Source organism: Phoenix dactylifera, chromosome 4 (assembly GCF_051530095.1).
Source record: "Phoenix dactylifera cultivar Ajwa chromosome 4, Ajwa_hap1_PhDact_Kaust_v1.1, whole genome shotgun sequence".
NCBI classification, from domain to species: domain Eukaryota; kingdom Viridiplantae; phylum Streptophyta; class Magnoliopsida; order Arecales; family Arecaceae; genus Phoenix; species Phoenix dactylifera.
In genome coordinates, this window is record NC_143193.1 from 35,430,000 (window position 1) to 35,452,575 (window position 22,576).

Here is a 22,576-nt window from a genome sequence, read left to right on the forward strand (position 1 = left end):
TCCGAAGAGGAAAAGCCAAAAGCCAAAAAATTAAAAATAAATATTATCAAAAAATAAAAAAGCGGGCAAAAAATAAAAAGGGTGCAACACGAGGACTTCCCAGGGGGTCACCCATCCTAGTACTACTCTCGCCCAAGCACGCTTAACTGCGGAGTTCTGATGGGATCCGGTGCATTAGTGCTGGTATGATCGCACCCATGACATGCCCTTCGAAACTCCCTTTTATGACAAAGCAGCAGACCTCGACGGCCCGAGACATTCGCGCTGCCGGGGCCGTTCTGGCGTAGGATTCAACGCGCTGTTCCGCTATGCGGCATGGCACCGCCAGTCTCCGGACTCAGTTTATTTTCGGGGGGAAAAAATTATCCGAAGAGGAAAAGCCAAAAGCCAAAAAATTAAAAATAAATATTATCAAAAAATAAAAAAGCGGGCAAAAAATAAAAAGGGTGCAACACGAGGACTTCCCAGGGGGTCACCCATCCTAGTACTTCTCTCGCCCAAGCACGCCTAACTGCGGAGTTATGATGGGATCCGGTGCATTAGTGCTGGTATGATCGCACCCATGACATGCCCTTCGAAACTCCCTTTTATGACAAAGCAGCAGACCGCGACGGCCCGAGACATTCGCGCTGCCGGGGCCGTTGTGGCGTAGGATTCAACGCGCTGTTCCGCTATGCGGCATGGCACCGCGAGTCTCCGGACTCAGTTTATTTTCGGGGGAAAAAAATTATCCGAAGAGGAAAAGCCAAAAGCCGAAAAATTAAAAATAAATATTATCAAAAAATAAAAAAGCGGGCAAAAAATAAAAGGGGTGCAACACGAGGACTTCCCAGGGGGTCACCCATCCTAGTACTACTCTCGCCCAAGCACGCTTAACTGCGGAGTTCTGATGGGATCCGGTGCATTAGTGCTGGTATGATCGCACCCATGACATGCCCTTCGAAACTCCCTTTTATGACAAAGCAGCAGACCGCGACGGCCCGAGACATTCGCGCTGCCGGGGCCGTTCTGGCGTAGGATTCAACGCGCTGTTCCGCTATGCGGCATGGCACCGCGAGTCTCCGGACTCAGTTTATTTTCGGGGGAAAAAAATTATCCGAAGAGGAAAAGCCAAAAGCCGAAAAATTAAAATTAAATATTATCAAAAAATAAAAAAGCGGGCAAAAAATAAAAGGGGTGCAACACGAGGACTTCCCAGGGGGTCACCCATCCTAGTACTACTCTCGCCCAAGCACGCTTAACTGCGGAGTTCTGATGGGATCCGGTGCATTAGTGCTGGTATGATCGCACCCATGACATGCCCATCGAAACTCCCTTTTATGACAAAGCAGCAGACCTCGACGGCCCGAGACATTCGCGCCGCCGGGGCCGTTCTGGCGTAGGATTCAACGCGCTATTCCCGCTATGCGGCATGGCGCCGCCAGTCTCCGGACTCAGTTTATTTTCGGGGGAAAAAAATTATCCGAAGAGGAAAAGCCAAAAGCCGAAAAATAAAAAATAAATGTTATCAAAAAATAAAAAAGCGGGCAAAAAATAAAAGGGGTGCAACACGAGGACTTCCCAGGGGGGTCACCCATCCTAGTACTACTCTCGCTCAAGCACGCTTAACTGCGGAGTTCTGATGGGATCCGGTGCATTAGTGCTGGTATGATCGCACCCATGACATGCCCTTCGAAACTCCCTTTTATGACAAAGCAGCAGACCTCGACGGCCCGAGACATTCGCGCTGCCGGGGCCGTTCTGGCGTAGGATTCAACGCGCTGTTCCGCTATGCGGCATGGCACCGCCAGTCTCCGGACTCAGTTTATTTTCGGGGGGAAAAAATTATCCGAAGAGGAAAAGCCAAAAGCCAAAAAATTAAAAATAAATATTATCAAAAAATAAAAAAGCGGGCAAAAAATAAAAAGGGTGCAACACGAGGACTTCCCAGGGGGTCACCCATCCTAGTACTACTCTCGCCCAAGCACGCTTAACTGCGGAGTTCTGATGGGATCCGGTGCATTAGTGCTGGTATGATCGCACCCATGACATGCCCTTCGAAACTCCCTTTTATGACAAAGCAGCAGACCTCGACGGCCCGAGACATTCGCGCTGCCGGGGCCGTTCTGGCGTAGGATTCAACGCGCTGTTCCGCTATGCGGCATGGCACCGCCAGTCTCCGGACTCAGTTTATTTTCGGGGGGAAAAAATTATCCGAAGAGGAAAAGCCAAAAGCCAAAAAATTAAAAATAAATATTATCAAAAAATAAAAAAGCGGGCAAAAAATAAAAAGGGTGCAACACGAGGACTTCCCAGGGGGTCACCCATCCTAGTACTTCTCTCGCCCAAGCACGCCTAACTGCGGAGTTATGATGGGATCCGGTGCATTAGTGCTGGTATGATCGCACCCATGACATGCCCTTCGAAACTCCCTTTTATGACAAAGCAGCAGACCGCGACGGCCCGAGACATTCGCGCTGCCGGGGCCGTTGTGGCGTAGGATTCAACGCGCTGTTCCGCTATGCGGCATGGCACCGCGAGTCTCCGGACTCAGTTTATTTTCGGGGGAAAAAAATTATCCGAAGAGGAAAAGCCAAAAGCCGAAAAATTAAAAATAAATATTATCAAAAAATAAAAAAGCGGGCAAAAAATAAAAGGGGTGCAACACGAGGACTTCCCAGGGGGTCACCCATCCTAGTACTACTCTCGCCCAAGCACGCTTAACTGCGGAGTTCTGATGGGATCCGGTGCATTAGTGCTGGTATGATCGCACCCATGACATGCCCTTCGAAACTCCCTTTTATGACAAAGCAGCAGACCGCGACGGCCCGAGACATTCGCGCTGCCGGGGCCGTTCTGGCGTAGGATTCAACGCGCTGTTCCGCTATGCGGCATGGCACCGCGAGTCTCCGGACTCAGTTTATTTTCGGGGGAAAAAAATTATCCGAAGAGGAAAAGCCAAAAGCCGAAAAATTAAAATTAAATATTATCAAAAAATAAAAAAGCGGGCAAAAAATAAAAGGGGTGCAACACGAGGACTTCCCAGGGGGTCACCCATCCTAGTACTACTCTCGCCCAAGCACGCTTAACTGCGGAGTTCTGATGGGATCCGGTGCATTAGTGCTGGTATGATCGCACCCATGACATGCCCATCGAAACTCCCTTTTATGACAAAGCAGCAGACTTCGACGGCCCGAGACATTCGCGCCGCCGGGGCCGTTCTGGCGTAGGATTCAACGCGCTATTCCCGCTATGCGGCATGGCGCCGCCAGTCTCCGGACTCAGTTTATTTTCGGGGGAAAAAAATTATCCGAAGAGGAAAAGCCAAAAGCCGAAAAATAAAAAATAAATGTTATCAAAAAATAAAAAAGCGGGCAAAAAATAAAAGGGGTGCAACACGAGGACTTCCCAGGGGGGTCACCCATCCTAGTACTACTCTCGCCCAAGCACGCTTAACTGCGGAGTTCTGATGGGATCCGGTGCATTAGTGCTGGTATGATCGCACCCATGACATGCCCTTCGAAACTCCCTTTTATGACAAAGCAGCAGACCTCGACGGCCCGAGACATTCGCGCTGCCGGGGCCGTTCTGGCGTAGGATTCAACGCGCTGTTCCGCTATGCGGCATGGCACCGCCAGTCTCCGGACTCAGTTTATTTTCGGGGGGAAAAAATTATCCGAAGAGGAAAAGCCAAAAGCCAAAAAATTAAAAATAAATATTATCAAAAAATAAAAAAGCGGGCAAAAAATAAAAAGGGTGCAACACGAGGACTTCCCAGGGGGTCACCCATCCTAGTACTACTCTCGCCCAAGCACGCTTAACTGCGGAGTTCTGATGGGATCCGGTGCATTAGTGCTGGTATGATCGCACCCATGACATGCCCTTCGAAACTCCCTTTTATGACAAAGCAGCAGACCTCGACGGCCCGAGACATTCGCGCTGCCGGGGCCGTTCTGGCGTAGGATTCAACGCGCTGTTCCGCTATGCGGCATGGCACCGCCAGTCTCCGGACTCAGTTTATTTTCGGGGGGAAAAAATTATCCGAAGAGGAAAAGCCAAAAGCCAAAAAATTAAAAATAAATATTATCAAAAAATAAAAAAGCGGGCAAAAAATAAAAAGGGTGCAACACGAGGACTTCCCAGGGGGTCACCCATCCTAGTACTTCTCTCGCCCAAGCACGCCTAACTGCGGAGTTATGATGGGATCCGGTGCATTAGTGCTGGTATGATCGCACCCATGACATGCCCTTCGAAACTCCCTTTTATGACAAAGCAGCAGACCGCGACGGCCCGAGACATTCGCGCTGCCGGGGCCGTTGTGGCGTAGGATTCAACGCGCTGTTCCGCTATGCGGCATGGCACCGCGAGTCTCCGGACTCAGTTTATTTTCGGGGGAAAAAAATTATCCGAAGAGGAAAAGCCAAAAGCCGAAAAATTAAAAATAAATATTATCAAAAAATAAAAAAGCGGGCAAAAAATAAAAGGGGTGCAACACGAGGACTTCCCAGGGGGTCACCCATCCTAGTACTACTCTCGCCCAAGCACGCTTAACTGCGGAGTTCTGATGGGATCCGGTGCATTAGTGCTGGTATGATCGCACCCATGACATGCCCTTCGAAACTCCCTTTTATGACAAAGCAGCAGACCGCGACGGCCCGAGACATTCGCGCTGCCGGGGCCGTTCTGGCGTAGGATTCAACGCGCTGTTCCGCTATGCGGCATGGCACCGCGAGTCTCCGGACTCAGTTTATTTTCGGGGGAAAAAAATTATCCGAAGAGGAAAAGCCAAAAGCCGAAAAATTAAAATTAAATATTATCAAAAAATAAAAAAGCGGGCAAAAAATAAAAGGGGTGCAACACGAGGACTTCCCAGGGGGTCACCCATCCTAGTACTACTCTCGCCCAAGCACGCTTAACTGCGGAGTTCTGATGGGATCCGGTGCATTAGTGCTGGTATGATCGCACCCATGACATGCCCATCGAAACTCCCTTTTATGACAAAGCAGCAGACCTCGACGGCCCGAGACATTCGCGCCGCCGGGGCCGTTCTGGCGTAGGATTCAACGCGCTATTCCCGCTATGCGGCATGGCACCGCCAGTCTCCGGACTCAGTTTATTTTCGGGGGAAAAAAATTATCCGAAGAGGAAAAGCCAAAAGCCGAAAAATAAAAAATAAATGTTATCAAAAAATAAAAAAGCGGGCAAAAAATAAAAGGGGTGCAACACGAGGACTTCCCAGGGGGTCACCCATCCTAGTACTACTCTCGCCCAAGCACGCTTAACTGCGGAGTTCTGATGGGATCCGGTGCATTAGTGCTGGTATGATCGCACCCATGACATGCCCTTCGAAACTCCCTTTTATGACAAAGCAGCAGACCTCGACGGCCCGAGACATTCGCGCTGCCGGGGCCGTTCTGGCGAAGGATTCAACGCGCTGTTCCGCTATGCGGCATGGCACCGCCAATCTCCGGACTCAGTTTATTTTCGGGGGGAAAAAATTATCCGAAGAGGAAAAGCCAAAAGCCAAAAAATTAAAAATAAATATTATCAAAAAATAAAAAAGCGGGCAAAAAATAAAAAGGGTGCAACACGAGGACTTCCCAGGGGGTCACCCATCCTAGTACTACTCTCGCCCAAGCACGCTTAACTGCGGAGTTCTGATGGGATCCGGTGCATTAGTGCTGGTATGATCGCACCCATGACATGCCCTTCGAAACTCCCTTTTATGACAAAGCAGCAGACCTCGACGGCCCGAGACATTCGCGCTGCCGGGGCCGTTCTGGCGTAGGATTCAACGCGCTGTTCCGCTATGCGGCATGGCACCGCCAGTCTCCGGACTCAGTTTATTTTCGGGGGGAAAAAATTATCCGAAGAGGAAAAGCCAAAAGCCAAAAAATTAAAAATAAATATTATCAAAAAATAAAAAAGCGGGCAAAAAATAAAAAGGGTGCAACACGAGGACTTCCCAGGGGGTCACCCATCCTAGTACTTCTCTCGCCCAAGCACGCCTAACTGCGGAGTTATGATGGGATCCGGTGCATTAGTGCTGGTATGATCGCACCCATGACATGCCCTTCGAAACTCCCTTTTATGACAAAGCAGCAGACCGCGACGGCCCGAGACATTCGCGCTGCCGGGGCCGTTCTGGCGTAGGATTCAACGCGCTGTTCCGCTATGCGGCATGGCACCGCGAGTCTCCGGACTCAGTTTATTTTCGGGGGAAAAAAATTATCCGAAGAGGAAAAGCCAAAAGCCGAAAAATAAAAAATAAATGTTATCAAAAAATAAAAAAGCGGGCAAAAAATAAAAGGGGTGCAACACGAGGACTTCCCAGGGGGTCACCCATCCTAGTACTACTCTCGCCCAAGCACGCTTAACTGCGGAGTTCTGATGGGATCCGGTGCATTAGTGCTGGTATGATCGCACCCATGACATGCCCTTCGAAACTCCCTTTTATGACAAAGCAGCAGACCTCGACGGCCCGAGACATTCGCGCTGCCGGGGCCGTTCTGGCGTAGGATTCAACGCGCTGTTCCGCTATGCGGCATGGCACCGCCAGTCTCCGGACTCAGTTTATTTTCGGGGGGAAAAAATTATCCGAAGAGGAAAAGCCAAAAGCCAAAAAATTAAAAATAAATATTATCAAAAAATAAAAAAGCGGGCAAAAAATAAAAAGGGTGCAACACGAGGACTTCCTAGGGGGTCACCCATCCTAGTACTTCTCTCGCCCAAGCACGCCTAACTGCGGAGTTATGATGGGATCCGGTGCATTAGTGCTGGTATGATCGCACCCATGACATGCCCTTCGAAACTCCCTTTTATGACAAAGCAGCAGACCGCGACGGCCCGAGACATTCGCGCTGCCGGGGCCGTTCTGGCGTAGGATTCAACGCGCTGTTCCGCTATGCGGCATGGCACCGCGAGTCTCCGGACTCAGTTTATTTTCGGGGGAAAAAAATTATCCGAAGAGGAAAAGCCAAAAGCCGAAAAATTAAAAATAAATATTATCAAAAAATAAAAAAGCGGGCAAAAAATAAAAGGGGTGCAACACGAGGACTTCCCAGGGGGTCACCCATCCTAGTACTACTCTCGCCCAAGCACGCTTAACTGCGGAGTTCTGATGGGATCCGGTGCATTAGTGCTGGTATGATCGCACCCATGACATGCCCTTCGAAACTCCCTTTTATGACAAAGCAGCAGACCGCGACGGCCCGAGACATTCGCGCTGCCGGGGCCGTTCTGGCGTAGGATTCAACGCGCTGTTCCGCTATGCGGCATGGCACCGCGAGTCTCCGGACTCAGTTTATTTTCGGGGAAAAAAAATTATCCGAAGAGGAAAAGCCAAAAGCCGAAAAATTAAAATTAAATATTATCAAAAAATAAAAAAGCGGGCAAAAAATAAAAGGGGTGCAACACGAGGACTTCCCAGGGGGTCACCCATCCTAGTACTACTCTCGCCCAAGCACGCTTAACTGCGGAGTTCTGATGGGATCCGGTGCATTAGTGCTGGTATGATCGCACCCATGACATGCCCATCGAAACTCCCTTTTATGACAAAGCAGCAGACCTCGACGGCCCGAGACATTCGCGCCGCCGGGGCCGTTCTGGCGTAGGATTCAACGCGCTATTCCCGCTATGCGGCATGGCACCGCCAGTCTCCGGACTCAGTTTATTTTCGGGGGAAAAAAATTATCCGAAGAGGAAAAGCCAAAAGCCGAAAAATAAAAAATAAATGTTATCAAAAAATAAAAAAGCGGGCAAAAAATAAAAGGGGTGCAACACGAGGACTTCCCAGGGGGTCACCCATCCTAGTACTACTCTCGCCCAAGCACGCTTAACTGCGGAGTTCTGATGGGATCCGGTGCATTAGTGCTGGTATGATCGCACCCATGACATGCCCTTCGAAACTCCCTTTTATGACAAAGCAGCAGACCTCGACGGCCCGAGACATTCGCGCTGCCGGGGTCGTTCTGGCGTAGGATTCAACGCGCTGTTCCGCTATGCGGCATGGCACCGCCAGTCTCCGGACTCAGTTTATTTTCGGGGGGAAAAAATTATCCGAAGAGGAAAAGCCAAAAGCCAAAAAATTAAAAATAAATATTATCAAAAAATAAAAAAGCGGGCAAAAAATAAAAAGGGTGCAACACGAGGACTTCCCAGGGGGTCACCCATCCTAGTACTTCTCTCGCCCAAGCACGCCTAACTGCGGAGTTATGATGGGATCCGGTGCATTAGTGCTGGTATGATCGCACCCATGACATGCCCTTCGAAACTCCCTTTTATGACAAAGCAGCAGACCGCGACGGCCCGAGACATTCGCGCTGCCGGGGCCGTTCTGGCGTAGGATTCAACGCGCTGTTCCGCTATGCGGCATGGCACCGCGAGTCTCCGGACTCAGTTTATTTTCGGGGGAAAAAAATTATCCGAAGAGGAAAAGCCAAAAGCCGAAAAATTAAAATTAAATATTATCAAAAAATAAAAAAGCGGGCAAAAAATAAAAGGGGTGCAACACGAGGACTTCCCAGGGGGTCACCCATCCTAGTACTACTCTCGCCCAAGCACGCTTAACTGCGGAGTTCTGATGGGATCCGGTGCATTAGTGCTGGTATGATCGCACCCATGACATGCCCATCGAAACTCCCTTTTATGACAAAGCAGCAGACCTCGACGGCCCGAGACATTCGCGCCGCCGGGGCCGTTCTGGCGTAGGATTCAACGCGCTATTCCCGCTATGCGGCATGGCACCGCCAGTCTCCGGACTCAGTTTATTTTCGGGGGAAAAAAATTATCCGAAGAGGAAAAGCCAAAAGCCGAAAAATAAAAAATAAATGTTATCAAAAAATAAAAAAGCGGGCAAAAAATAAAAGGGGTGCAACACGAGGACTTCCCAGGGGGTCACCCATCCTAGTACTACTCTCGCCCAAGCACGCTTAACTGCGGAGTTCTGATGGGATCCGGTGCATTAGTGCTGGTATGATCGCACCCATGACATGCCCTTCGAAACTCCCTTTTATGACAAAGCAGCAGACCTCGACGGCCCGAGACATTCGCGCTGCCGGGGCCGTTCTGGCGTAGGATTCAACGCGCTGTTCCGCTATGCGGCATGGCACCGCCAGTCTCCGGACTCAGTTTATTTTCGGGGGGAAAAAATTATCCGAAGAGGAAAAGCCAAAAGCCAAAAAATTAAAAATAAATATTATCAAAAAATAAAAAAGCGGGCAAAAAATAAAAAGGGTGCAACACGAGGACTTCCCAGGGGGTCACCCATCCTAGTACTTCTCTCGCCCAAGCACGCCTAACTGCGGAGTTATGATGGGATCCGGTGCATTAGTGCTGGTATGATCGCACCCATGACATGCCCTTCGAAACTCCCTTTTATGACAAAGCAGCAGACCGCGACGGCCCGAGACATTCGCGCTGCCGGGGCCGTTCTGGCGTAGGATTCAACGCGCTGTTCCGCTATGCGGCATGGCACCGCGAGTCTCCGGACTCAGTTTATTTTCGGGGGAAAAAAATTATCCGAAGAGGAAAAGCCAAAAGCCGAAAAATTAAAATTAAATATTATCAAAAAATAAAAAAGCGGGCAAAAAATAAAAGGGGTGCAACACGAGGACTTCCCAGGGGGTCACCCATCCTAGTACTACTCTCGCCCAAGCACGCTTAACTGCGGAGTTCTGATGGGATCCGGTGCATTAGTGCTGGTATGATCGCACCCATGACATGCCCATCGAAACTCCCTTTTATGACAAAGCAGCAGACCTCGACGGCCCGAGACATTCGCGCCGCCGGGGCTGTTCTGGCGTAGGATTCAACGCGCTATTCCCGCTATGCGGCATGGCACCGCCAGTCTCCGGACTCAGTTTATTTTCGGGGGAAAAAAATTATCCGAAGAGGAAAAGCCAAAAGCCGAAAAATAAAAAATAAATGTTATCAAAAAATAAAAAAGCGGGCAAAAAATAAAAGGGGTGCAACACGAGGACTTCCCAGGGGGTCACCCATCCTAGTACTACTCTCGCCCAAGCACGCTTAACTGCGGAGTTCTGATGGGATCCGGTGCATTAGTGCTGGTATGATCGCACCCATGACATGCCCTTCGAAACTCCCTTTTATGACAAAGCAGCAGACCTCGACGGCCCGAGACATTCGCGCTGCCGGGGCCGTTCTGGCGTAGGATTCAACGCGCTGTTCCGCTATGCGGCATGGCACCGCCAGTCTCCGGACTCAGTTTATTTTCGGGGGGAAAAAATTATCCGAAGAGGAAAAGCCAAAAGCCAAAAAATTAAAAATAAATATTATCAAAAAATAAAAAAGCGGGCAAAAAATAAAAAGGGTGCAACACGAGGACTTCCCAGGGGGTCACCCATCCTAGTACTTCTCTCGCCCAAGCACGCCTAACTGCGGAGTTATGATGGGATCCGGTGCATTAGTGCTGGTATGATCGCACCCATGACATGCCCTTCGAAACTCCCTTTTATGACAAAGCAGCAGACCGCGACGGCCCGAGACATTCGCGCTGCCGGGGCCGTTCTGGCGTAGGATTCAACGCGCTGTTCCGCTATGCGGCATGGCACCGCGAGTCTCCGGACTCAGTTTATTTTCGGGGGAAAAAAATTATCCGAAGAGGAAAAGCCAAAAGCCAAAAAATTAAAAATAAATATTATCAAAAAATAAAAAAGCGGGCAAAAAATAAAAAGGGTGCAACACGAGGACTTCCCAGGGGGTCACCCATCCTAGTACTTCTCTCGCCCAAGCACGCCTAACTGCGGAGTTATGATGGGATCCGGTGCATTAGTGCTGGTATGATCGCACCCATGACATGCCCTTCGAAACTCCCTTTTATGACAAAGCAGCAGACCGCGACGGCCCGAGACATTCGCGCTGCCGGGGCCGTTCTGGCGTAGGATTCAACGCGCTGTCCCGCTATGCGGCATGGCACCGCCAGTCTCCGGACTCAGTTTATTTTCGGGGGAAAAAAATTATCCGAAGAGGAAAAGCCAAAAGCCGAAAAATAAAAAATAAATGTTATCAAAAAATAAAAAAGCGGGCAAAAAATAAAAGGGGTGCAACACGAGGACTTCCCAGGGGGTCACCCATCCTAGTACTACTCTCGCCCAAGCACGCTTAACTGCGGAGTTCTGATGGGATCCGGTGCATTAGTGCTGGTATGATCGCACCCATGACATGCCCTTCGAAACTCCCTTTTATGACAAAGCAGCAGACCTCGACGGCCCGAGACATTCGCGCTGCCGGGGCCGTTCTGGCGTAGGATTCAACGCGCTGTTCCGCTATGCGGCATGGCACCGCCAGTCTCCGGACTCAGTTTATTTTCGGGGGGAAAAAATTATCCGAAGAGGAAAAGCCAAAAGCCAAAAAATTAAAAATAAATATTATCAAAAAATAAAAAAGCGGGCAAAAAATAAAAAGGGTGCAACACGAGGACTTCCCAGGGGGTCACCCATCCTAGTACTTCTCTCGCCCAAGCACGCCTAACTGCGGAGTTATGATGGGATCCGGTGCATTAGTGCTGGTATGATCGCACCCATGACATGCCCTTCGAAACTCCCTTTTATGACAAAGCAGCAGACCGCGACGGCCCGAGACATTCGCGCTGCCGGGGCCGTTCTGGCGTAGGATTCAACGCGCTGTTCCGCTATGCGGCATGGCACCGCGAGTCTCCGGACTCAGTTTATTTTCGGGGGAAAAAAATTATCCGAAGAGGAAAAGCCAAAAGCCGAAAAATTAAAATTAAATATTATCAAAAAATAAAAAAGCGGGCAAAAAATAAAAGGGGTGCAACACGAGGACTTCCCAGGGGGTCACCCATCCTAGTACTACTCTCGCCCAAGCACGCTTAACTGCGGAGTTCTGATGGGATCCGGTGCATTAGTGCTGGTATGATCGCACCCATGACATGCCCATCGAAACTCCCTTTTATGACAAAGCAGCAGACCTCGACGGCCCGAGACATTCGCGCCGCCGGGGCTGTTCTGGCGTAGGATTCAACGCGCTATTCCCGCTATGCGGCATGGCACCGCCAGTCTCCGGACTCAGTTTATTTTCGGGGGAAAAAAATTATCCGAAGAGGAAAAGCCAAAAGCCGAAAAATAAAAAATAAATGTTATCAAAAAATAAAAAAGCGGGCAAAAAATAAAAGGGGTGCAACACGAGGACTTCCCAGGGGGTCACCCATCCTAGTACTACTCTCGCCCAAGCACGCTTAACTGCGGAGTTCTGATGGGATCCGGTGCATTAGTGCTGGTATGATCGCACCCATGACATGCCCTTCGAAACTCCCTTTTATGACAAAGCAGCAGACCTCGACGGCCCGAGACATTCGCGCTGCCGGGGCCGTTCTGGCGTAGGATTCAACGCGCTGTTCCGCTATGCGGCATGGCACCGCCAGTCTCCGGACTCAGTTTATTTTCGGGGGGAAAAAATTATCCGAAGAGGAAAAGCCAAAAGCCAAAAAATTAAAAATAAATATTATCAAAAAATAAAAAAGCGGGCAAAAAATAAAAAGGGTGCAACACGAGGACTTCCCAGGGGGTCACCCATCCTAGTACTTCTCTCGCCCAAGCACGCCTAACTGCGGAGTTATGATGGGATCCGGTGCATTAGTGCTGGTATGATCGCACCCATGACATGCCCTTCGAAACTCCCTTTTATGACAAAGCAGCAGACCGCGACGGCCCGAGACATTCGCGCTGCCGGGGCCGTTCTGGCGTAGGATTCAACGCGCTGTTCCGCTATGCGGCATGGCACCGCGAGTCTCCGGACTCAGTTTATTTTCGGGGGAAAAAAATTATCCGAAGAGGAAAAGCCAAAAGCCAAAAAATTAAAAATAAATATTATCAAAAAATAAAAAAGCGGGCAAAAAATAAAAAGGGTGCAACACGAGGACTTCCCAGGGGGTCACCCATCCTAGTACTTCTCTCGCCCAAGCACGCCTAACTGCGGAGTTATGATGGGATCCGGTGCATTAGTGCTGGTATGATCGCACCCATGACATGCCCTTCGAAACTCCCTTTTATGACAAAGCAGCAGACCGCGACGGCCCGAGACATTCGCGCTGCCGGGGCCGTTCTGGCGTAGGATTCAACGCGCTGTCCCGCTATGCGGCATGGCACCGCCAGTCTCCGGACTCAGTTTATTTTCGGGGGAAAAAAATTATCCGAAGAGGAAAAGCCAAAAGCCGAAAAATAAAAAATAAATGTTATCAAAAAATAAAAAAGCGGGCAAAAAATAAAAGGGGTGCAACACGAGGACTTCCCAGGGGGTCACCCATCCTAGTACTACTCTCGCCCAAGCACGCTTAACTGCGGAGTTCTGATGGGATCCGGTGCATTAGTGCTGGTATGATCGCACCCATGACATGCCCTTCGAAACTCCCTTTTATGACAAAGCAGCAGACCTCGACGGCCCGAGACATTCGCGCTGCCGGGGCCGTTCTGGCGTAGGATTCAACGCGCTGTTCCGCTATGCGGCATGGCACCGCCAGTCTCCGGACTCAGTTTATTTTCGGGGGAAAAAAATTATCCGAAGAGGAAAAGCCAAAAGCCGAAAAATAAAAAATAAATGTTATCAAAAAATAAAAAAGCGGGCAAAAAATAAAAGGGGTGCAACACGAGGACTTCCCAGGGGGTCACCCATCCTAGTACTACTCTCGCCCAAGCACGCTTAACTGCGGAGTTCTGATGGGATCCGGTGCATTAGTGCTGGTATGATCGCACCCATGACATGCCCTTCGAAACTCCCTTTTATGACAAAGCAGCAGACCTCGACGGCCCGAGACATTCGCGCTGCCGGGGCCGTTCTGGCGTAGGATTCAACGCGCTGTTCCGCTATGCGGCATGGCACCGCCAGTCTCCGGACTCAGTTTATTTTCGGGGGGAAAAAATTATCCGAAGAGGAAAAGCCAAAAGCCAAAAAATTAAAAATAAATATTATCAAAAAATAAAAAAGCGGGCAAAAAATAAAAAGGGTGCAACACGAGGACTTCCCAGGGGGTCACCCATCCTAGTACTTCTCTCGCCCAAGCACGCCTAACTGCGGAGTTATGATGGGATCCGGTGCATTAGTGCTGGTATGATCGCACCCATGACATGCCCTTCGAAACTCCCTTTTATGACAAAGCAGCAGACCGCGACGGCCCGAGACATTCGCGCTGCCGGGGCCGTTCTGGCGTAGGATTCAACGCGCTGTTCCGCTATGCGGCATGGCACCGCGAGTCTCCGGACTCAGTTTATTTTCGGGGGAAAAAAATTATCCGAAGAGGAAAAGCCAAAAGCCGAAAAATTAAAATTAAATATTATCAAAAAATAAAAAAGCGGGCAAAAAATAAAAGGGGTGCAACACGAGGACTTCCCAGGGGGTCACCCATCCTAGTACTACTCTCGCCCAAGCACGCTTAACTGCGGAGTTCTGATGGGATCCGGTGCATTAGTGCTGGTATGATCGCACCCATGACATGCCCATCGAAACTCCCTTTTATGACAAAGCAGCAGACCTCGACGGCCCGAGACATTCGCGCCGCCGGGGCCGTTCTGGCGTAGGATTCAACGCGCTATTCCCGCTATGCGGCATGGCACCGCCAGTCTCCGGACTCAGTTTATTTTCGGGGGAAAAAAATTATCCGAAGAGGAAAAGCCAAAAGCCGAAAAATAAAAAATAAATGTTATCAAAAAATAAAAAAGCGGGCAAAAAATAAAAGGGGTGCAACACGAGGACTTCCCAGGGGGTCACCCATCCTAGTACTACTCTCGCCCAAGCACGCTTAACTGCGGAGTTCTGATGGGATCCGGTGCATTAGTGCTGGTATGATCGCACCCATGACATGCCCTTCGAAACTCCCTTTTATGACAAAGCAGCAGACCTCGACGGCCCGAGACATTCGCGCTGCCGGGGCCGTTCTGGCGTAGGATTCAACGCGCTGTTCCGCTATGCGGCATGGCACCGCCAGTCTCCGGACTCAGTTTATTTTCGGGGGAAAAAAATTATCCGAAGAGGAAAAGCCAAAAGCCGAAAAATAAAAAATAAATGTTATCAAAAAATAAAAAAGCGGGCAAAAAATAAAAGGGGTGCAACACGAGGACTTCCCAGGGGGTCACCCATCCTAGTACTACTCTCGCCCAAGCACGCTTAACTGCGGAGTTCTGATGGGATCCGGTGCATTAGTGCTGGTATGATCGCACCCATGACATGCCCTTCGAAACTCCCTTTTATGACAAAGCAGCAGACCTCGACGGCCCGAGACATTCGCGCTGCCGGGGCCGTTCTGGCGTAGGATTCAACGCGCTGTTCCGCTATGCGGCATGGCACCGCCAGTCTCCGGACTCAGTTTATTTTCGGGGGGAAAAAATTATCCGAAGAGGAAAAGCCAAAAGCCAAAAAATTAAAAATAAATATTATCAAAAAATAAAAAAGCGGGCAAAAAATAAAAAGGGTGCAACACGAGGACTTCCCAGGGGGTCACCCATCCTAGTACTTCTCTCGCCCAAGCACGCCTAACTGCGGAGTTATGATGGGATCCGGTGCATTAGTGCTGGTATGATCGCACCCATGACATGCCCTTCGAAACTCCCTTTTATGACAAAGCAGCAGACCGCGACGGCCCGAGACATTCGCGCTGCCGGGGCCGTTCTGGCGTAGGATTCAACGCGCTGTTCCGCTATGCGGCATGGCACCGCGAGTCTCCGGACTCAGTTTATTTTCGGGGGAAAAAAATTATCCGAAGAGGAAAAGCCAAAAGCCAAAAAATTAAAAATAAATATTATCAAAAAATAAAAAAGCGGGCAAAAAATAAAAAGGGTGCAACACGAGGACTTCCCAGGGGGTCACCCATCCTAGTACTTCTCTCGCCCAAGCACGCCTAACTGCGGAGTTATGATGGGATCCGGTGCATTAGTGCTGGTATGATCGCACCCATGACATGCCCTTCGAAACTCCCTTTTATGACAAAGCAGCAGACCGCGACGGCCCGAGACATTCGCGCTGCCGGGGCCGTTCTGGCGTAGGATTCAACGCGCTGTCCCGCTATGCGGCATGGCACCGCCAGTCTCCGGACTCAGTTTATTTTCGGGGGAAAAAAATTATCCGAAGAGGAAAAGCCAAAAGCCGAAAAATAAAAAATAAATGTTATCAAAAAATAAAAAAGCGGGCAAAAAATAAAAGGGGTGCAACACGAGGACTTCCCAGGGGGTCACCCATCCTAGTACTACTCTCGCCCAAGCACGCTTAACTGCGGAGTTCTGATGGGATCCGGTGCATTAGTGCTGGTATGATCGCACCCATGACATGCCCTTCGAAACTCCCTTTTATGACAAAGCAGCAGACCTCGACGGCCCGAGACATTCGCGCTGCCGGGGCCGTTCTGGCGTAGGATTCAACGCGCTGTTCCGCTATGCGGCATGGCACCGCCAGTCTCCGGACTCAGTTTATTTTCGGGGGAAAAAAATTATCCGAAGAGGAAAAGCCAAAAGCCGAAAAATAAAAAATAAATGTTATCAAAAAATAAAAAAGCGGGCAAAAAATAAAAGGGGTGCAACACGAGGACTTCCCAGGGGGTCACCCATCCTAGTACTACTCTCGCCCAAGCACGCTTAACTGCGGAGTTCTGATGGGATCCGGTGCATTAGTGCTGGTATGATCGCACCCATGACATGCCCTTCGAAACTCCCTTTTATGACAAAGCAGCAGACCTCGACGGCCCGAGACATTCGCGCTGCCGGGGCCGTTCTGGCGTAGGATTCAACGCGCTGTTCCGCTATGCGGCATGGCACCGCCAGTCTCCGGACTCAGTTTATTTTCGGGGGGAAAAAATTATCCGAAGAGGAAAAGCCAAAAGCCAAAAAATTAAAAATAAATATTATCAAAAAATAAAAAAGCGGGCAAAAAATAAAAAGGGTGCAACACGAGGACTTCCCAGGGGGTCACCCATCCTAGTACTTCTCTCGCCCAAGCACGCCTAACTGCGGAGTTATGATGGGATCCGGTGCATTAGTGCTGGTATGATCGCACCCATGACATGCCCTTCGAAACTCCCTTTTATGACAAAGCAGCAGACCGCGACGGCCCGAGACATTCGCGCTGCCGGGGCCGTTCTGGCGTAGGATTCAACGCGCTGTTCCGCTATGCGGCATGGCACCGCGAGTCTCCGGACTCAGTTTATTTTCGGGGGAAAAAAATTATCCGAAGAGGAAAAGCCAAAAGCCGAAAAATTAAAATTAAATATTATCAAAAAATAAAAAAGCGGGCAAAAAATAAAAGGGGTGCAACACGAGGACTTCCCAGGGGGTCACCCATCCTAGTACTACTCTCGCCCAAGCACGCTTAACTGCGGAGTTCTGATGGGATCCGGTGCATTAGTGCTGGTATGATCGCACCCATGACATGCCCATCGAAACTCCCTTTTATGACAAAGCAGCAGACCTCGACGGCCCGAGACATTCGCGCCGCCGGGGCCGTTCTGGCGTAGGATTCAACGCGCTATTCCCGCTATGCGGCATGGCACCGCCAGTCTCCGGACTCAGTTTATTTTCGGGGGAAAAAAATTATCCGAAGAGGAAAAGCCAAAAGCCGAAAAATAAAAAATAAATGTTATCAAAAAATAAAAAAGCGGGCAAAAAATAAAAGGGGTGCAACACGAGGACTTCCCAGGGGGTCACCCATCCTAGTACTACTCTCGCCCAAGCACGCTTAACTGCGGAGTTCTGATGGGATCCGGTGCATTAGTGCTGGTATGATCGCACCCATGACATGCCCTTCGAAACTCCCTTTTATGACAAAGCAGCAGACCTCGACGGCCCGAGACATTCGCGCTGCCGGGGCCGTTCTGGCGTAGGATTCAACGCGCTGTTCCGCTATGCGGCATGGCACCGCCAGTCTCCGGACTCAGTTTATTTTCGGGGGAAAAAAATTATCCGAAGAGGAAAAGCCAAAAGCCGAAAAATAAAAAATAAATGTTATCAAAAAATAAAAAAGCGGGCAAAAAATAAAAGGGGTGCAACACGAGGACTTCCCAGGGGGTCACCCATCCTAGTACTACTCTCGCCCAAGCACGCTTAACTGCGGAGTTCTGATGGGATCCGGTGCATTAGTGCTGGTATGATCGCACCCATGACATGCCCTTCGAAACTCCCTTTTATGACAAAGCAGCAGACCTCGACGGCCCGAGACATTCGCGCTGCCGGGGCCGTTCTGGCGTAGGATTCAACGCGCTGTTCCGCTATGCGGCATGGCACCGCCAGTCTCCGGACTCAGTTTATTTTCGGGGGAAAAAAATTATCCGAAGAGGAAAAGCCAAAAGCCAAAAAATTAAAAATAAATATTATCAAAAAATAAAAAAGCGGGCAAAAAATAAAAAGGGTGCAACACGAGGACTTCCCAGGGGGTCACCCATCCTAGTACTACTCTCGCCCAAGCACGCTTAACTGCGGAGTTCTGATGGGATCCGGTGCATTAGTGCTGGTATGATCGCACCCATGACATGCCCTTCGAAACTCCCTTTTATGACAAAGCAGCAGACCTCGACGGCCCGAGACATTCGCGCTGCCGGGGCCGTTCTGGCGTAGGATTCAACGCGCTGTTCCGCTATGCGGCATGGCACCGCCAGTCTCCGGACTCAGTTTATTTTCGGGGGGAAAAAATTATCCGAAGAGGAAAAGCCAAAAGCCAAAAAATTAAAAATAAATATTATCAAAAAATAAAAAAGCGGGCAAAAAATAAAAAGGGTGCAACACGAGGACTTCCCAGGGGGTCACCCATCCTAGTACTTCTCTCGCCCAAGCACGCCTAACTGCGGAGTTATGATGGGATCCGGTGCATTAGTGCTGGTATGATCGCACCCATGACATGCCCTTCGAAACTCCCTTTTATGACAAAGCAGCAGACCGCGACGGCCCGAGACATTCGCGCTGCCGGGGCCGTTCTGGCGTAGGATTCAACGCGCTGTCCCGCTATGCGGCATGGCACCGCCAGTCTCCGGACTCAGTTTATTTTCGGGGGAAAAAAATTATCCGAAGAGGAAAAGCCAAAAGCCGAAAAATAAAAAATAAATGTTATCAAAAAATAAAAAAGCGGGCAAAAAATAAAAGGGGTGCAACACGAGGACTTCCCAGGGGGTCACCCATCCTAGTACTACTCTCGCCCAAGCACGCTTAACTGCGGAGTTCTGATGGGATCCGGTGCATTAGTGCTGGTATGATCGCACCCATGACATGCCCTTCGAAACTCCCTTTTATGACAAAGCAGCAGACCTCGACGGCCCGAGACATTCGCGCTGCCGGGGCCGTTCTGGCGTAGGATTCAACGCGCTGTTCCGCTATGCGGCATGGCACCGCCAGTCTCCGGACTCAGTTTATTTTCGGGGGAAAAAAATTATCCGAAGAGGAAAAGCCAAAAGCCGAAAAATAAAAAATAAATGTTATCAAAAAATAAAAAAGCGGGCAAAAAATAAAAGGGGTGCAACACGAGGACTTCCCAGGGGGTCACCCATCCTAGTACTACTCTCGCCCAAGCACGCTTAACTGCGGAGTTCTGATGGGATCCGGTGCATTAGTGCTGGTATGATCGCACCCATGACATGCCCTTCGAAACTCCCTTTTATGACAAAGCAGCAGACCTCGACGGCCCGAGACATTCGCGCTGCCGGGGCCGTTCTGGCGTAGGATTCAACGCGCTGTTCCGCTATGCGGCATGGCACCGCCAGTCTCCGGACTCAGTTTATTTTCGGGGGGAAAAAATTATCCGAAGAGGAAAAGCCAAAAGCCAAAAAATTAAAAATAAATATTATCAAAAAATAAAAAAGCGGGCAAAAAATAAAAAGGGTGCAACACGAGGACTTCCCAGGGGGTCACCCATCCTAGTACTTCTCTCGCCCAAGCACGCCTAACTGCGGAGTTATGATGGGATCCGGTGCATTAGTGCTGGTATGATCGCACCCATGACATGCCCTTCGAAACTCCCTTTTATGACAAAGCAGCAGACCGCGACGGCCCGAGACATTCGCGCTGCCGGGGCCGTTCTGGCGTAGGATTCAACGCGCTGTTCCGCTATGCGGCATGGCACCGCGAGTCTCCGGACTCAGTTTATTTTCGGGGGAAAAAAATTATCCGAAGAGGAAAAGCCAAAAGCCGAAAAATTAAAATTAAATATTATCAAAAAATAAAAAAGCGGGCAAAAAATAAAAGGGGTGCAACACGAGGACTTCCCAGGGGGTCACCCATCCTAGTACTACTCTCGCCCAAGCACGCTTAACTGCGGAGTTCTGATGGGATCCGGTGCATTAGTGCTGGTATGATCGCACCCATGACATGCCCATCGAAACTCCCTTTTATGACAAAGCAGCAGACCTCGACGGCCCGAGACATTCGCGCCGCCGGGGCCGTTCTGGCGTAGGATTCAACGCGCTATTCCCGCTATGCGGCATGGCACCGCCAGTCTCCGGACTCAGTTTATTTTCGGGGGAAAAAAATTATCCGAAGAGGAAAAGCCAAAAGCCGAAAAATAAAAAATAAATGTTATCAAAAAATAAAAAAGCGGGCAAAAAATAAAAGGGGTGCAACACGAGGACTTCCCAGGGGGTCACCCATCCTAGTACTACTCTCGCCCAAGCACGCTTAACTGCGGAGTTCTGATGGGATCCGGTGCATTAGTGCTGGTATGATCGCACCCATGACATGCCCTTCGAAACTCCCTTTTATGACAAAGCAGCAGACCTCGACGGCCCGAGACATTCGCGCTGCCGGGGCCGTTCTGGCGTAGGATTCAACGCGCTGTTCCGCTATGCGGCATGGCACCGCCAGTCTCCGGACTCAGTTTATTTTCGGGGGAAAAAAATTATCCGAAGAGGAAAAGCCAAAAGCCGAAAAATAAAAAATAAATGTTATCAAAAAATAAAAAAGCGGGCAAAAAATAAAAGGGGTGCAACACGAGGACTTCCCAGGGGGTCACCCATCCTAGTACTACTCTCGCCCAAGCACGCTTAACTGCGGAGTTCTGATGGGATCCGGTGCATTAGTGCTGGTATGATCGCACCCATGACATGCCCTTCGAAACTCCCTTTTATGACAAAGCAGCAGACCTCGACGGCCCGAGACATTCGCGCTGCCGGGGCCGTTCTGGCGTAGGATTCAACGCGCTGTTCCGCTATGCGGCATGGCACCGCCAGTCTCCGGACTCAGTTTATTTTCGGGGGAAAAAAATTATCCGAAGAGGAAAAGCCAAAAGCCAAAAAATTAAAAATAAATATTATCAAAAAATAAAAAAGCGGGCAAAAAATAAAAAGGGTGCAACACGAGGACTTCCCAGGGGGTCACCCATCCTAGTACTACTCTCGCCCAAGCACGCTTAACTGCGGAGTTCTGATGGGATCCGGTGCATTAGTGCTGGTATGATCGCACCCATGACATGCCCTTCGAAACTCCCTTTTATGACAAAGCAGCAGACCTCGACGGCCCGAGACATTCGCGCTGCCGGGGCCGTTCTGGCGTAGGATTCAACGCGCTGTTCCGCTATGCGGCATGGCACCGCCAGTCTCCGGACTCAGTTTATTTTCGGGGGGAAAAAATTATCCGAAGAGGAAAAGCCAAAAGCCAAAAAATTAAAAATAAATATTATCAAAAAATAAAAAAGCGGGCAAAAAATAAAAAGGGTGCAACACGAGGACTTCCCAGGGGGTCACCCATCCTAGTACTTCTCTCGCCCAAGCACGCCTAACTGCGGAGTTATGATGGGATCCGGTGCATTAGTGCTGGTATGATCGCACCCATGACATGCCCTTCGAAACTCCCTTTTATGACAAAGCAGCAGACCGCGACGGCCCGAGACATTCGCGCTGCCGGGGCCGTTCTGGCGTAGGATTCAACGCGCTGTCCCGCTATGCGGCATGGCACCGCCAGTCTCCGGACTCAGTTTATTTTCGGGGGAAAAAAATTATCCGAAGAGGAAAAGCCAAAAGCCGAAAAATAAAAAATAAATGTTATCAAAAAATAAAAAAGCGGGCAAAAAATAAAAGGGGTGCAACACGAGGACTTCCCAGGGGGTCACCCATCCTAGTACTACTCTCGCCCAAGCACGCTTAACTGCGGAGTTCTGATGGGATCCGGTGCATTAGTGCTGGTATGATCGCACCCATGACATGCCCTTCGAAACTCCCTTTTATGACAAAGCAGCAGACCTCGACGGCCCGAGACATTCGCGCTGCCGGGGCCGTTCTGGCGTAGGATTCAACGCGCTGTTCCGCTATGCGGCATGGCACCGCCAGTCTCCGGACTCAGTTTATTTTCGGGGGAAAAAAATTATCCGAAGAGGAAAAGCCAAAAGCCGAAAAATAAAAAATAAATGTTATCAAAAAATAAAAAAGCGGGCAAAAAATAAAAGGGGTGCAACACGAGGACTTCCCAGGGGGTCACCCATCCTAGTACTACTCTCGCCCAAGCACGCTTAACTGCGGAGTTCTGATGGGATCCGGTGCATTAGTGCTGGTATGATCGCACCCATGACATGCCCTTCGAAACTCCCTTTTATGACAAAGCAGCAGACCTCGACGGCCCGAGACATTCGCGCTGCCGGGGCCGTTCTGGCGTAGGATTCAACGCGC

At 50.0% G+C, this 22,576-nt stretch overlaps 43 non-coding genes and 19 pseudogenes across 43 annotated transcripts; all 62 read right to left on the reverse strand.

Moving 5' to 3' along the window:
• Positions 1-78: 78 nt before the first annotated feature.
• LOC149757841 (5S ribosomal RNA) lies at positions 79-197 on the reverse strand. The gene has a single exon (XR_016411863.1). It is a non-coding gene; the product is annotated as a 5S ribosomal RNA (ribosomal RNA).
• A 246-nt stretch (positions 198-443) lies between these two features.
• Positions 444-562, reverse strand: LOC149757842 (5S ribosomal RNA; annotated as a pseudogene).
• Positions 563-808: 246 nt separating this feature from the next.
• LOC149757843 (5S ribosomal RNA) lies at positions 809-927 on the reverse strand. The gene has a single exon (XR_016405351.1). It is a non-coding gene; the product is annotated as a 5S ribosomal RNA (ribosomal RNA).
• A 246-nt stretch (positions 928-1,173) lies between these two features.
• Positions 1,174-1,292, reverse strand: LOC149757844 (5S ribosomal RNA). The gene has a single exon (XR_016405360.1). It is a non-coding gene; the product is annotated as a 5S ribosomal RNA (ribosomal RNA).
• A 247-nt stretch (positions 1,293-1,539) lies between these two features.
• LOC149757845 (5S ribosomal RNA) lies at positions 1,540-1,659 on the reverse strand. Its single transcript, XR_016407900.1, has one exon. It is a non-coding gene; the product is annotated as a 5S ribosomal RNA (ribosomal RNA).
• Positions 1,660-1,905: 246 nt separating this feature from the next.
• Positions 1,906-2,024, reverse strand: LOC149757846 (5S ribosomal RNA). Its single transcript, XR_016411864.1, has one exon. It is a non-coding gene; the product is annotated as a 5S ribosomal RNA (ribosomal RNA).
• A 246-nt stretch (positions 2,025-2,270) lies between these two features.
• LOC149757847 (5S ribosomal RNA) lies at positions 2,271-2,389 on the reverse strand (annotated as a pseudogene).
• A 246-nt stretch (positions 2,390-2,635) lies between these two features.
• Positions 2,636-2,754, reverse strand: LOC149757848 (5S ribosomal RNA). The gene has a single exon (XR_016405370.1). It is a non-coding gene; the product is annotated as a 5S ribosomal RNA (ribosomal RNA).
• Positions 2,755-3,000: 246 nt separating this feature from the next.
• On the reverse strand, positions 3,001-3,119 carry LOC149757849 (5S ribosomal RNA). Its single transcript, XR_016405381.1, has one exon. It is a non-coding gene; the product is annotated as a 5S ribosomal RNA (ribosomal RNA).
• A 247-nt stretch (positions 3,120-3,366) lies between these two features.
• LOC149757850 (5S ribosomal RNA) lies at positions 3,367-3,486 on the reverse strand. Its single transcript, XR_016404816.1, has one exon. It is a non-coding gene; the product is annotated as a 5S ribosomal RNA (ribosomal RNA).
• Positions 3,487-3,732: 246 nt separating this feature from the next.
• LOC149757851 (5S ribosomal RNA) lies at positions 3,733-3,851 on the reverse strand. Its single transcript, XR_016411865.1, has one exon. It is a non-coding gene; the product is annotated as a 5S ribosomal RNA (ribosomal RNA).
• A 246-nt stretch (positions 3,852-4,097) lies between these two features.
• Positions 4,098-4,216, reverse strand: LOC149757852 (5S ribosomal RNA; annotated as a pseudogene).
• Positions 4,217-4,462: 246 nt separating this feature from the next.
• On the reverse strand, positions 4,463-4,581 carry LOC149757853 (5S ribosomal RNA). The gene has a single exon (XR_016405391.1). It is a non-coding gene; the product is annotated as a 5S ribosomal RNA (ribosomal RNA).
• A 246-nt stretch (positions 4,582-4,827) lies between these two features.
• LOC149757854 (5S ribosomal RNA) lies at positions 4,828-4,946 on the reverse strand. Its single transcript, XR_016405402.1, has one exon. It is a non-coding gene; the product is annotated as a 5S ribosomal RNA (ribosomal RNA).
• A 247-nt stretch (positions 4,947-5,193) lies between these two features.
• On the reverse strand, positions 5,194-5,312 carry LOC149757855 (5S ribosomal RNA). The gene has a single exon (XR_016405413.1). It is a non-coding gene; the product is annotated as a 5S ribosomal RNA (ribosomal RNA).
• Positions 5,313-5,558: 246 nt separating this feature from the next.
• On the reverse strand, positions 5,559-5,677 carry LOC149757856 (5S ribosomal RNA). Its single transcript, XR_016411866.1, has one exon. It is a non-coding gene; the product is annotated as a 5S ribosomal RNA (ribosomal RNA).
• A 246-nt stretch (positions 5,678-5,923) lies between these two features.
• LOC149757857 (5S ribosomal RNA) lies at positions 5,924-6,042 on the reverse strand (annotated as a pseudogene).
• Positions 6,043-6,288: 246 nt separating this feature from the next.
• Positions 6,289-6,407, reverse strand: LOC149757858 (5S ribosomal RNA). Its single transcript, XR_016405424.1, has one exon. It is a non-coding gene; the product is annotated as a 5S ribosomal RNA (ribosomal RNA).
• Positions 6,408-6,653: 246 nt separating this feature from the next.
• LOC149757859 (5S ribosomal RNA) lies at positions 6,654-6,772 on the reverse strand (annotated as a pseudogene).
• A 246-nt stretch (positions 6,773-7,018) lies between these two features.
• Positions 7,019-7,137, reverse strand: LOC149757860 (5S ribosomal RNA). Its single transcript, XR_016405436.1, has one exon. It is a non-coding gene; the product is annotated as a 5S ribosomal RNA (ribosomal RNA).
• A 246-nt stretch (positions 7,138-7,383) lies between these two features.
• LOC149757861 (5S ribosomal RNA) lies at positions 7,384-7,502 on the reverse strand. The gene has a single exon (XR_016405447.1). It is a non-coding gene; the product is annotated as a 5S ribosomal RNA (ribosomal RNA).
• A 247-nt stretch (positions 7,503-7,749) lies between these two features.
• Positions 7,750-7,868, reverse strand: LOC149757862 (5S ribosomal RNA). The gene has a single exon (XR_016405458.1). It is a non-coding gene; the product is annotated as a 5S ribosomal RNA (ribosomal RNA).
• A 246-nt stretch (positions 7,869-8,114) lies between these two features.
• Positions 8,115-8,233, reverse strand: LOC149757863 (5S ribosomal RNA; annotated as a pseudogene).
• A 246-nt stretch (positions 8,234-8,479) lies between these two features.
• LOC149757864 (5S ribosomal RNA) lies at positions 8,480-8,598 on the reverse strand. The gene has a single exon (XR_016405469.1). It is a non-coding gene; the product is annotated as a 5S ribosomal RNA (ribosomal RNA).
• A 247-nt stretch (positions 8,599-8,845) lies between these two features.
• Positions 8,846-8,964, reverse strand: LOC149757865 (5S ribosomal RNA). The gene has a single exon (XR_016405480.1). It is a non-coding gene; the product is annotated as a 5S ribosomal RNA (ribosomal RNA).
• Positions 8,965-9,210: 246 nt separating this feature from the next.
• Positions 9,211-9,329, reverse strand: LOC149757866 (5S ribosomal RNA; annotated as a pseudogene).
• A 246-nt stretch (positions 9,330-9,575) lies between these two features.
• LOC149757867 (5S ribosomal RNA) lies at positions 9,576-9,694 on the reverse strand. Its single transcript, XR_016405491.1, has one exon. It is a non-coding gene; the product is annotated as a 5S ribosomal RNA (ribosomal RNA).
• A 247-nt stretch (positions 9,695-9,941) lies between these two features.
• Positions 9,942-10,060, reverse strand: LOC149757868 (5S ribosomal RNA). Its single transcript, XR_016405502.1, has one exon. It is a non-coding gene; the product is annotated as a 5S ribosomal RNA (ribosomal RNA).
• A 246-nt stretch (positions 10,061-10,306) lies between these two features.
• Positions 10,307-10,425, reverse strand: LOC149757869 (5S ribosomal RNA; annotated as a pseudogene).
• Positions 10,426-10,671: 246 nt separating this feature from the next.
• LOC149757870 (5S ribosomal RNA) lies at positions 10,672-10,790 on the reverse strand (annotated as a pseudogene).
• A 246-nt stretch (positions 10,791-11,036) lies between these two features.
• LOC149757871 (5S ribosomal RNA) lies at positions 11,037-11,155 on the reverse strand. The gene has a single exon (XR_016405510.1). It is a non-coding gene; the product is annotated as a 5S ribosomal RNA (ribosomal RNA).
• A 246-nt stretch (positions 11,156-11,401) lies between these two features.
• Positions 11,402-11,520, reverse strand: LOC149757872 (5S ribosomal RNA; annotated as a pseudogene).
• Positions 11,521-11,766: 246 nt separating this feature from the next.
• On the reverse strand, positions 11,767-11,885 carry LOC149757873 (5S ribosomal RNA). The gene has a single exon (XR_016405521.1). It is a non-coding gene; the product is annotated as a 5S ribosomal RNA (ribosomal RNA).
• Positions 11,886-12,132: 247 nt separating this feature from the next.
• Positions 12,133-12,251, reverse strand: LOC149757874 (5S ribosomal RNA). The gene has a single exon (XR_016405532.1). It is a non-coding gene; the product is annotated as a 5S ribosomal RNA (ribosomal RNA).
• Positions 12,252-12,497: 246 nt separating this feature from the next.
• LOC149757875 (5S ribosomal RNA) lies at positions 12,498-12,616 on the reverse strand (annotated as a pseudogene).
• A 246-nt stretch (positions 12,617-12,862) lies between these two features.
• On the reverse strand, positions 12,863-12,981 carry LOC149757876 (5S ribosomal RNA; annotated as a pseudogene).
• Positions 12,982-13,227: 246 nt separating this feature from the next.
• Positions 13,228-13,346, reverse strand: LOC149757877 (5S ribosomal RNA). The gene has a single exon (XR_016405538.1). It is a non-coding gene; the product is annotated as a 5S ribosomal RNA (ribosomal RNA).
• Positions 13,347-13,592: 246 nt separating this feature from the next.
• LOC149757878 (5S ribosomal RNA) lies at positions 13,593-13,711 on the reverse strand. The gene has a single exon (XR_016405547.1). It is a non-coding gene; the product is annotated as a 5S ribosomal RNA (ribosomal RNA).
• Positions 13,712-13,957: 246 nt separating this feature from the next.
• LOC149757879 (5S ribosomal RNA) lies at positions 13,958-14,076 on the reverse strand (annotated as a pseudogene).
• A 246-nt stretch (positions 14,077-14,322) lies between these two features.
• LOC149757880 (5S ribosomal RNA) lies at positions 14,323-14,441 on the reverse strand. Its single transcript, XR_016405558.1, has one exon. It is a non-coding gene; the product is annotated as a 5S ribosomal RNA (ribosomal RNA).
• A 247-nt stretch (positions 14,442-14,688) lies between these two features.
• LOC149757881 (5S ribosomal RNA) lies at positions 14,689-14,807 on the reverse strand. The gene has a single exon (XR_016405566.1). It is a non-coding gene; the product is annotated as a 5S ribosomal RNA (ribosomal RNA).
• Positions 14,808-15,053: 246 nt separating this feature from the next.
• LOC149757882 (5S ribosomal RNA) lies at positions 15,054-15,172 on the reverse strand. Its single transcript, XR_016405572.1, has one exon. It is a non-coding gene; the product is annotated as a 5S ribosomal RNA (ribosomal RNA).
• A 246-nt stretch (positions 15,173-15,418) lies between these two features.
• LOC149757883 (5S ribosomal RNA) lies at positions 15,419-15,537 on the reverse strand (annotated as a pseudogene).
• A 246-nt stretch (positions 15,538-15,783) lies between these two features.
• Positions 15,784-15,902, reverse strand: LOC149757884 (5S ribosomal RNA; annotated as a pseudogene).
• A 246-nt stretch (positions 15,903-16,148) lies between these two features.
• On the reverse strand, positions 16,149-16,267 carry LOC149757885 (5S ribosomal RNA). Its single transcript, XR_016405583.1, has one exon. It is a non-coding gene; the product is annotated as a 5S ribosomal RNA (ribosomal RNA).
• A 246-nt stretch (positions 16,268-16,513) lies between these two features.
• Positions 16,514-16,632, reverse strand: LOC149757886 (5S ribosomal RNA). Its single transcript, XR_016405594.1, has one exon. It is a non-coding gene; the product is annotated as a 5S ribosomal RNA (ribosomal RNA).
• Positions 16,633-16,878: 246 nt separating this feature from the next.
• On the reverse strand, positions 16,879-16,997 carry LOC149757887 (5S ribosomal RNA; annotated as a pseudogene).
• Positions 16,998-17,243: 246 nt separating this feature from the next.
• On the reverse strand, positions 17,244-17,362 carry LOC149757888 (5S ribosomal RNA). Its single transcript, XR_016405605.1, has one exon. It is a non-coding gene; the product is annotated as a 5S ribosomal RNA (ribosomal RNA).
• Positions 17,363-17,609: 247 nt separating this feature from the next.
• On the reverse strand, positions 17,610-17,728 carry LOC149757889 (5S ribosomal RNA). Its single transcript, XR_016405612.1, has one exon. It is a non-coding gene; the product is annotated as a 5S ribosomal RNA (ribosomal RNA).
• A 246-nt stretch (positions 17,729-17,974) lies between these two features.
• On the reverse strand, positions 17,975-18,093 carry LOC149757890 (5S ribosomal RNA). The gene has a single exon (XR_016405623.1). It is a non-coding gene; the product is annotated as a 5S ribosomal RNA (ribosomal RNA).
• A 246-nt stretch (positions 18,094-18,339) lies between these two features.
• Positions 18,340-18,458, reverse strand: LOC149757891 (5S ribosomal RNA). The gene has a single exon (XR_016411867.1). It is a non-coding gene; the product is annotated as a 5S ribosomal RNA (ribosomal RNA).
• A 246-nt stretch (positions 18,459-18,704) lies between these two features.
• LOC149757892 (5S ribosomal RNA) lies at positions 18,705-18,823 on the reverse strand (annotated as a pseudogene).
• Positions 18,824-19,069: 246 nt separating this feature from the next.
• On the reverse strand, positions 19,070-19,188 carry LOC149757893 (5S ribosomal RNA). The gene has a single exon (XR_016405635.1). It is a non-coding gene; the product is annotated as a 5S ribosomal RNA (ribosomal RNA).
• A 246-nt stretch (positions 19,189-19,434) lies between these two features.
• LOC149757894 (5S ribosomal RNA) lies at positions 19,435-19,553 on the reverse strand. The gene has a single exon (XR_016405642.1). It is a non-coding gene; the product is annotated as a 5S ribosomal RNA (ribosomal RNA).
• Positions 19,554-19,799: 246 nt separating this feature from the next.
• On the reverse strand, positions 19,800-19,918 carry LOC149757895 (5S ribosomal RNA; annotated as a pseudogene).
• A 246-nt stretch (positions 19,919-20,164) lies between these two features.
• Positions 20,165-20,283, reverse strand: LOC149757896 (5S ribosomal RNA). Its single transcript, XR_016405653.1, has one exon. It is a non-coding gene; the product is annotated as a 5S ribosomal RNA (ribosomal RNA).
• Positions 20,284-20,530: 247 nt separating this feature from the next.
• LOC149757897 (5S ribosomal RNA) lies at positions 20,531-20,649 on the reverse strand. The gene has a single exon (XR_016405664.1). It is a non-coding gene; the product is annotated as a 5S ribosomal RNA (ribosomal RNA).
• Positions 20,650-20,895: 246 nt separating this feature from the next.
• LOC149757898 (5S ribosomal RNA) lies at positions 20,896-21,014 on the reverse strand. The gene has a single exon (XR_016405673.1). It is a non-coding gene; the product is annotated as a 5S ribosomal RNA (ribosomal RNA).
• A 246-nt stretch (positions 21,015-21,260) lies between these two features.
• On the reverse strand, positions 21,261-21,379 carry LOC149757899 (5S ribosomal RNA). The gene has a single exon (XR_016411868.1). It is a non-coding gene; the product is annotated as a 5S ribosomal RNA (ribosomal RNA).
• A 246-nt stretch (positions 21,380-21,625) lies between these two features.
• On the reverse strand, positions 21,626-21,744 carry LOC149757900 (5S ribosomal RNA; annotated as a pseudogene).
• Positions 21,745-21,990: 246 nt separating this feature from the next.
• Positions 21,991-22,109, reverse strand: LOC149757901 (5S ribosomal RNA). The gene has a single exon (XR_016405684.1). It is a non-coding gene; the product is annotated as a 5S ribosomal RNA (ribosomal RNA).
• Positions 22,110-22,355: 246 nt separating this feature from the next.
• LOC149757902 (5S ribosomal RNA) lies at positions 22,356-22,474 on the reverse strand. Its single transcript, XR_016405695.1, has one exon. It is a non-coding gene; the product is annotated as a 5S ribosomal RNA (ribosomal RNA).
• Positions 22,475-22,576: the final 102 nt, after the last annotated feature.